The following is a 9,304-nucleotide window of genomic DNA, read 5'->3' on the forward strand; positions in this document are numbered from 1 at the left end:
TTTTTAAAAACATGAATTTGGGCCAGGGACAGTGGCTCATGTCTGTAATCCCAGCACTTTGGGAGGCCGAGCCAGGCAGATCACTTGAGGCCAGGAGTTCGAGACCAGCCTGACCAATATGGTAAAACCCCATCTCTACTAAAAATACAAATAATAGCTGGGTATGGTGGCAGTCGCCTGTAATCCCAGCTACTCAGGAGGCTGAGACATGAGAATCACTTGAACCTGGGAGTTGGAGGTTGCAGTGAGCTGAGATTGTGCCATTGCACTCCAGCCTGGGTGACAGAGTGAGACTCTGTCTCAAAACAAAACAAAAACAAACAAACAGAAAACATGAAAGTGGTGATAGACAGTAGTTGCTTAGTTTTTTGTTTTTTGTAATTTCTCTATTTGAAAATTTTTAGAAGAAACTAGACAACTTATTATGGTCTACTCTATTTAAAAAAAAAAAAAAAAAAGATGTATAGTCCATGAAGTCCAAGATTTAAGAACCACTTCACAGTAGAATGAGGCGAGGACCTGGACTGCACAGACACAGCAGGACTCACATTGAGACTAAGGGTTCGGAAGATCCAGCAGAAAGGGGAAGGCATGAAAACAGAGAAAAGCTAAGGTAGAAAGATGGAGAGTATGTTAGTCCATGTTCATGCTGCTGATAAAGACATACCTAAGACTGGGCAACTTACAAAAGAAAGAGGTTTATTGGACTTACAGTTCCACATGGCTGGGGAGGCCTCACAATTACGGTGGAAGGTAAAAGGCATGTCTCACATTGGGGCAGACAAGAGAAGAGGGCTTGTGCAGGGAAACTCCCCTTTTTCAAACCATCAGATCTCGTGAGACTTACTATCACAAGAACAGCACAGGAAAGACCAGCCCCCATGACTGAATCACCTCCCCCCGGGTTCCTCCCACAACATTTGGGAATTTAAGATGAGATTTGGATGGGGACACAGTCAAACCATATCAGAGAGGCAGATGGAAAGAGCAGAAGAGGACTGGTGAAAGGGAGAATTAAAGAGCTCTTCCATCCTCTCTCTTTGTATGACCTCTGACTACTTAAATGAATTTTATATACATGTATATGTGTGTGTGTGTGTGTGTGTATGTGTATCACAATGCTTAGTGCAATGAGCATTATATGTGTTTTCTGTGATATGACTAATATACCTAATTCATAATTATATAATGGAAGAAAATGAAAAGAACAACACTAATATTTGATGTCTGGCATCCATTATCTCATTGGCTTCTAACAAACTACCTTTTCACCCTCACTTTAAAGGAGAGAAACCTGAGTATGTAAAGAGCTATTTAAGGCCACAGAGTCTGTGAAGGAGGAAAGACTGCTGAAACCAAAGACATATTCTTTCAGCTGTCCCACACTACTTCAGTGCTGAGGCTGTCCAAAACATAGCACAGTATAAAATTGCTGATGTGTAGGTTTAGGTTATTAGTATCTTATGATTTTTAAAATTTACTATAGAATATTAACTCTCCTAATTGTATTTGACTCAGACCAAGGGTAAAATGAATATGCATCCTGGTCTCAGAATCAGAATTGACCATGTGTCAATTACTGATAAGAAGCATTAGCTGGGTGTGGTGGCGGGCACCTGTAGTCTCAGCTACTTGGGAGGCTGAGGCGGGAGGACTGCTGGAGCCTGGGAGGCAGAGGTTGCAGTGAGCCATGATTGTGCCACTTCACTCCAGCCTGGGTAACAGAATGAGACCCCATCTCAAAAAAAAAAAGAAGAAGAAAGAAGGAGAAGGAGAAGGAGAAGAAGGAGGAGGAGGAGGAGGAGGAGGAGGAGAAGAAGAAGAAGAAGTTAAAAGTTCGCCCAGAAGGGAAGGAGGTGCCTAAAGTTAAGACATGTAGAACCTTATTTTGTTTTTTGGAATTTAAACTCATTAAGCACAGAGGTATTTTAATACGTATTAGAGGATTAAGAAGCAGTTTGGTTTCTCTAAGCCCTTTTACAGAACTTCCTTGGAGGCCTGGGGAAGAGGCAGTGGAGGAGGGGTGGGATTAAACAGATAGACAAGCCATCATTTTACATTTTACTAAAGTGGTGCCAGGTTCTTCGCAGTAATGTGAAAGGACTACAACATAAGTGAAGAGGCCTGGGAACTGAATTTTGAAGCTTAATAAAGTCCACACTAGTTACATATTTTACAAGAATACGAGGTGCACATCTACAAAGCAATAACATTTACTCTAGAAACAATAAGTTTCCTTTAATCTTAAACATTGCGATTGTTCATAATATGTTCCATGTTTTTAAATCTCTTGATCAAACTGGATGACTTTTTCAGAAATATTTCTATCCAATCTATAGCTGAAATGTAATAAGGTAGCTGATTCAGCACCTAGTAATAAAATAAAATTCATTTCCCAAACCCTGATTTAGAATAGATTTATATGTCCTTTGGCCATTGATAAATCTGGAGCCTTGCACAGGTTTGATTTAAAAGTTTCTCAGCAATGACCAAACTCAGAATCTATCCCTTCCCCCTTGCTGAAACACTAGAAAGAAACAGTCCTCGCTGTCACTGTAATTCAGAACTTCTTTAATGAAACCAGCTTTCCTCAGCTCCATATATCCATCTAAGCACAGCTAAGGGCAGCTCCCTACCCTTGACTCTCCATGGAAAGGAATCAGGCTTTCTCTCTATGAAACATAGGGACTGACCACCTCATATATTTTGAAAGTATGTTTTCTAGTTTATCCTTCTATTGGTGATTCTGAAACCAGGGTAAGGTTGGTATTTGTTTTGGAGAAAGGAAAGAACTTCACTGAACTGCTCAAAGGAGAGTTATATTTTATTTTTATTTTTTTCAATTACTGAGATAACAGGAAAAAAAGAGAGTTATAAAAGGGTGAAATTTGGTCAGACTCCAAATTTCAAATACAGAAATATAGACTATATTCTCTGTAAAGCCTCCTAATGAGCAAAATTTCAGCTGTGGTGAAGATCTGGAAACGATAGGTTCATGTCCTGTGATTTGGACTTCATCTGCCCTGGATCAAAGTAGGTGACTGAGAATGTAAAAAGCAACCCTGAGAGCAGGGATCTGGCCCTGTCCCATCAGTTAGGTCTTGGCTTTGCGAGCACTCACGCATAGTACCCACGGCTAAGTTTTGTCCTTTTCTGTTGAACAAAAACAATTTCACAGAACATCGACACTAGACACAGACGTCATTCTGTGACCAAGATGGATCAGGACAAAAACAGGGCCACTCTACTATAATCACACCTAAACACAGACAAAACCATGAATATTCTCCAAACCACAAAAATCACCAAATCTCTCCCCAACCTGAAAGTGACAGAATATCTCCCTAACCTAAGTGACAACTGCTTTACCAATTACAGCTTTGACATCATTCTATTCTCTCTTTCTTGATAAGGTCACTAGGATACCTGTTATACATTGAATTCTGTCCCTTCCCCTCATCCTCGAATTTATATGTTGAAGTCCTAACCCTCAGGACCGCAGAATGTGACTTTGTTTCAAAATAGGGTCGTTGCACTGGAAATAGTTAAGTTGAGATGGGTTTGTACTATAGAATGGGTCCCTAAGTCGGTATGGCTGGTGTCCTTATAGGGAGGGTAAATTTGGACACAGACACGTACGCACAGAAAGAATACCATGTGAAGGCTGCAGTTATGCTACACAAACCCAGGAACTACCAGAAGCTGGGAGAGAGGCTTGGGACAGATATTCTCCTAGCACTTTCAGAGGGCATGGCCCTGCCCACACCTTGATCTCGGGCTTCCAGCCTCCAGAACTCCAAGAGAATAAATCTCTGTTGTTGAAGCCACTCAGTTTGTAGTACTTTGTTACAGCAGCCCTGAGAAACTAATACATACCCAGTCATGAGATAAACCTTGGGGAAAAACCTTACTTGTTTGAACTCTCCCCAAAATCACCTAACACAAGCCCAAATCGCGGAAGTCCTTCTCACACTCTCTGACTGACATGCCCCACAGTTCCCCACATACAGCATGGTATGGTATTTCACTTCTCCTTTGCTATGAAAAGTCAATAAAACCGCCCTTGTTTACTTACCAGTGTGCTCCTGGTAGCCTTTGGCTAGAGGGCATTGACACAACTCGGGTAACTTTTTTCTTTAATAATGTGTATAGTTTTTGCTTGTTTCAACTGCTTGAGTTTTTCTCGGGGAACTCTTAACTTCATATCATAGATGTCCATTCTCTAATATCTTATCTTCATTATAAAAAGGCTTTTACACATCATAACTGATTTTTATCCGATTTCAAGTCTGCTCTTTATTGCTTCAGATGTGGATTTTTAATTCTATTTCTGCATTTTGAAATTCCTTTAAAATGTTTCATAATCTTTCTACTTTCATTGTCTTAGTGCACTTTTGAAATATGTTCGGGCTTTTGTCTTATAACTTGCTGGTCTTATTTTACATAGCAATATCATTTTGAATCCTCTTGAAAATTTCAAAGCATTTTTTAACCTCTCAATTTTTCTTCTGGATTCTACAATCATTTTTAGATTTTTTTTAGAGGGTTTTGTTTGCTTGCTTTTGGTGGGGGGGTTCCAATATCATGAATCTCTTCTCTGGTTCAGTAATACATTTTCAAAATCTCCCATGCTTTTTGTTTATGTCTAGTACCACAGATTACTGTTAGAAAATATTCACCTCTATGGAGAAATATACTCAACTGAGCCAGCCTAGATCAACCAATCCCTACCTGACTGAAACACTTATAAGAATGAATATTTATTGTTGTATGTCCCTAAGATCATGAGATAAGCCTTGGGGAAAAACCTGTGCCTTGCTATGCATAGGTTGCTAATGGATACACCATGTTTTCTTATTTGTTTGTTTGCCTATTCATAGTCTCATGAGGGGTTACCTAACAGACCTGGAATTTGCCAGAGCATGGTTGATGTTTCTGGTTTTACCGTCTGACAATTGGATGCAGGTTAAATGTTCTCTTTAGATCTATAACTATTTAATAGGTTAGTATACTCAGCTCCTAGCCCAAATTCTAGCAGCTAACCAGTTGCTTTCATCTAGCTTCGTTCTGTGGAACCAATGGGATTGCATTCTACCTCTTCTACTATTTCTCTGACACTGAACACAAAGAGAATATGAAAAGTGATTCCTTCCAGAGCTGGCACTTTCTGCGTAGAGTACTTTACTTATGAGATGACATAGCCCAAGATTCAATGCATTCTCTTCTAGTTCAACTGTCTTCTGGGAGTTGCAGTCACAGCAGGGAGGAAGAGATGCCTGAGGTTTTTTGTTTTCATTTTTCCTTCCTTTCCGTCCAGTCCTTGCATTTCTGGAACAGGGACAGATGGTTTGGGAGGTATTAAGGCTGTTCAGTTTCCTGTGTCACAGCACAGGCTGGGCATTTCAACCCAGGCCATCCCTGAGAGTTAAGAAACATTTCCCTTAGGATCTAGATTATTACCAGTTTTGATTTTCAGTGCTGCAAGTTTTTATACATTTCTCTTTTCCTCAGAATTTTATTTTTTATTTTGTTTTTTTTTTTTCAATAGGAGGTCTCAGATTGAAACCCTAAGTCCATGCACCATTGCTCCCATGCCTGCCACTTGTCAGCCTCCTGTGTAACTGGCTCTGTTGGATGCTCTTTTCCTAAGAATTTTAATAAGAAGTAGGAAGACGATGGGTCAGAGGCTCCTCTCGGGGTGCCATCTTAAGTTATGGAATGAAAATGAATACAGCTATGGAACCAAACTATATGTTGCTTATAGGAAAGGAGTAAGTTTCCATTTCTTAACTAATTTATAGCAGAGTACCAGGCACATAGTAATTGTTCAGTAAATTTTCTTGATGGATCAAACCAGTTTCATCTAAACCATAGACAATCCCCTTTTATCCAAATGGCAATTTTTGGCAACCAAAAAATAAATTTTACACCCATTTCCAAGGTAAAACTATCATGCTGTAAGATACCAAGTTACCTGATATTTATTCATTTGATGTAAATTAGAACCAAACTCATACTTTTTTTTTTTTTTTTGATATGAAGTCTTGCTGTATCACCCAGGCTGGAGTGCAGTGGTACAATCTCGGCTCACTGCAACCTCTGCCTCCCGGGTTCAAGTGATTCTCCTGCCTCAGCCTCCTGAGCAGCTGGGACTATCGGCGCATGCCACCATGCCCGGGTGATTTTTGTATTTTTTAGTAGAGACAGGGTTTTGCCATGTTGCCCAGGCTGGTCTCTAACTCCTGGCCTCAGGTGATCTGCTGGCCTCGGCCTCCCAAAGTGCTGAGATTACAGGCATCAGTCACCACACCCAGCCCCAAACTCATGCATTTATTATGATGATTAAATAAGAGTCTTGCTTACAGTAGTCAGTATAATGTCACTATAACAGTATATCTTACAGTTAATTTAAACATGAACTTTTATTATAAGCCTCTTAGAATGTAAGTTCCTTGATGGTAGGACTTTAACAGTTTTCATCAACCCTATAGCCCTAGTATCTTAGTGTTTGGTATGCATTTATTGAAAAAAACAAATTAAGGAATAAATGAGTAAATGAACAAGTTAAGTCACACAGAGCCAAACTTTCTGCCATCCACTTTGGAAAATTGTCTACTAGTTCTTTCTATTTGTATTTGGAACCAATAAGTCTCAGTACAAGTTTATCATTTTGTGGCACCAACACAGTTAATGAAAACCCCAGAATGATTAATCTCAAAAAGAGTATAATCAGTTTGTAAGAGATTATTAAGTTGAATGAGATATTCCCTGTCTAAACTTGTTCATGATTTTAAAAATCATGACAGGCACTAATAGCAGGTAATTCCATATAAATGAGTACTTGAGCCCCAACAAAGCTGCTTAGAGAAGTTTCCTTTAATTTTAATATAATGACTCCCTGGAATATTCAGCATGTATGGCATTGCTGACATTTGTTCATTACAAAAGTGATTTTAGCTACTACTATGGAAAACATAGAGTGAGTGAGAAAATCAAGGACCTTGGGAAAAACAGGCAAGTCAATATTTACAAATGACATTTACATTACATAAGACTAATGATTTAAGGGATTTTTTTTTCTATTGAATGATCTTATTTATCTTATTTTATTGTGTTTATACGACTTCAGTGAAACTTCGATATACTTAATGAACTTAAAATTATAATTAGCTTTTAGCTTTTAAATCTTATGATCTTACAGTACTTCAGTCCTGGGGAAAACGTGTTTTGCTTCTCTTTTTAAGTAACTGCAATTTAAAATGTTATTTTTCGTTTTTGAAAGGCAAGTAAGAGGGCAGGTGCAGTGGCTCACACCTGTATTTCCAGCACTTTGGGAGGCGGAGGTGGGCGGATCATTTGAGGTCAGGAGTTCGAGACAGCCTGGTCAACATGGTGAAACCCTGTCTCTACCAAAAATATAGAAAATTAGCTGGGTGTGGTGGTGCACACCTGTAGTCCCAGCTACTCAGGAGGCTGAGGCAGGAGAATTGTTTGAACCCAGGAGGCAGAGGTTGCAGTAAGCCGAGATCGCACCACTGCAAACTCCACCCTGGGGGGTCACAGAGCGAAACTCCGTCTCAAAAAAGAAAGAAAGAAAGAAAGAAAGAAAGAAAGAAAGAAAGAAAGAAAGGAACGAAGGAAAAGAAAGAAAGGCAAGTAAGCATACTTAATGTCTGTTGTCATGCAGACATTGTCTCTGATAAAATGAGTCGAATCAAAGTGTTGTTTCAGAAATCTTGTGATTTTAAGGTTTCTAGAATTTTCCTTTGCTGCAAGTCTAACACTAATGCTTGAAGGTTAGAGAGAAGTCATAAAATAATAAAGCAACAGCATCATTATATAAACAAAAACAAAAATCCTCTTTCAAAAAGCCTTAAGCAGCTCCTGTTTTCTCCAGTGCCAGAAAATTCTGGCACTGGAATCATTGGCAGTGAGCTCACCAGACTTTTCCAAGCCAACATTGCCATCTACTGGTGAAGTTGCTATAATAGCTTATAAAATGAAGTGATGGATGGATACCGGAGGCTTTGTTTTAGCTTTTGCTTTAGTTTGACTACCTTGCATAAAAAGTTCACTGAATGTAACAATATTTAGTAGCAGGATTTAACTAACCTAGTGAGATTTTAACTAAAGCAAAAGAGAAACTAAAATTCTTTAAGAACTAAAAGTCTTATGAATTTTATTCAAATTGGTTTCCTGAAAGAATTTCACAATTTGCTGCAGAGAGTAAGAGTACTGATATGCATGGCTGTGCTGTTTCCTACCTGTGTGATCTTGATAAGCTCTCTGTACCTTTGCTTTCTCATCCATAAAATAGACGTACTCAGAACAGTGCTTGGCACACAATATGTGCTAAGTGAATATTGTTTGTTATTATTATTAATATCTCTTCCTTAGGTAGACATGAAAGAAAGCTTCTTGGTTATTTTGGAACACTTCTGATTTCTAAGATATTAACCTGTTTATTTTCATAACCTTACAATAGCAAAACATAATGGAAATTCTGAAATTTTACTAAAGTTTTCATTTTTACCTCTTGAAATTATTTAAGATCTTAAAATATGTTTAATTGAGGTTCATTTCAAATTATAACCCTCTTTAAAGCAGGATTTCTATCTTGAATGTTCACATTTTTCTACAAATCCAATTTGTTATGGTGACGAGATTTGAAACATGTATCTACAAGCAAATAAAAAATGGATAATGCTTTTAAAAATGCAGCATATAATCACTAAAAACAACTTCTAGAATGTGGATATTATTGTAGAAGACAAATGGCCAAGCCATTCCTGGATCACATAGTCCCTGAGCCAGAATTCACTGTGACATTCCCATGCTGTTTCTTGTCTCCCCTCAGCCTCTTGTTCCCCTTTCTTCACTTTACAATTTTTTCTGTAGGCTCATGCCCTTTCCAGTGTAAATTTGCCTATCTTTTCTCAGCTGCTGCCAAATCTTCTCTTCATCGATTACCCTAATCAATACCAAAAAGGCCCAAGAGTAAAGCAGGCCCCTTGAAGTCCTCAGAAGGTCATGAGGAAGAGGAAATGCTTCCATATTAGTATCTGTCTTAGTCACATACGTATGCTACAAATCACAATGAACACACAGTGCAATTCAATTAATAACCCCTATTCCCCAATGCCAGAGACTTGGGGAAACTGTTACCAGATGTTTCTGTCTTAATTTTATTAGAACCCAATTTTCTAGTCATTGTCTCCTTTTCTGAATCCCAATCTTGTTAAATGTGAATGGTCACTTTTCTTACATGAGGGCTTTTAGACTAATTACAGAGAACTCCTGCAAT

This window comes from Chlorocebus sabaeus, chromosome 13 (assembly GCF_047675955.1).
Source record: "Chlorocebus sabaeus isolate Y175 chromosome 13, mChlSab1.0.hap1, whole genome shotgun sequence".
Lineage (NCBI taxonomy): Eukaryota > Metazoa > Chordata > Mammalia > Primates > Cercopithecidae > Chlorocebus > Chlorocebus sabaeus.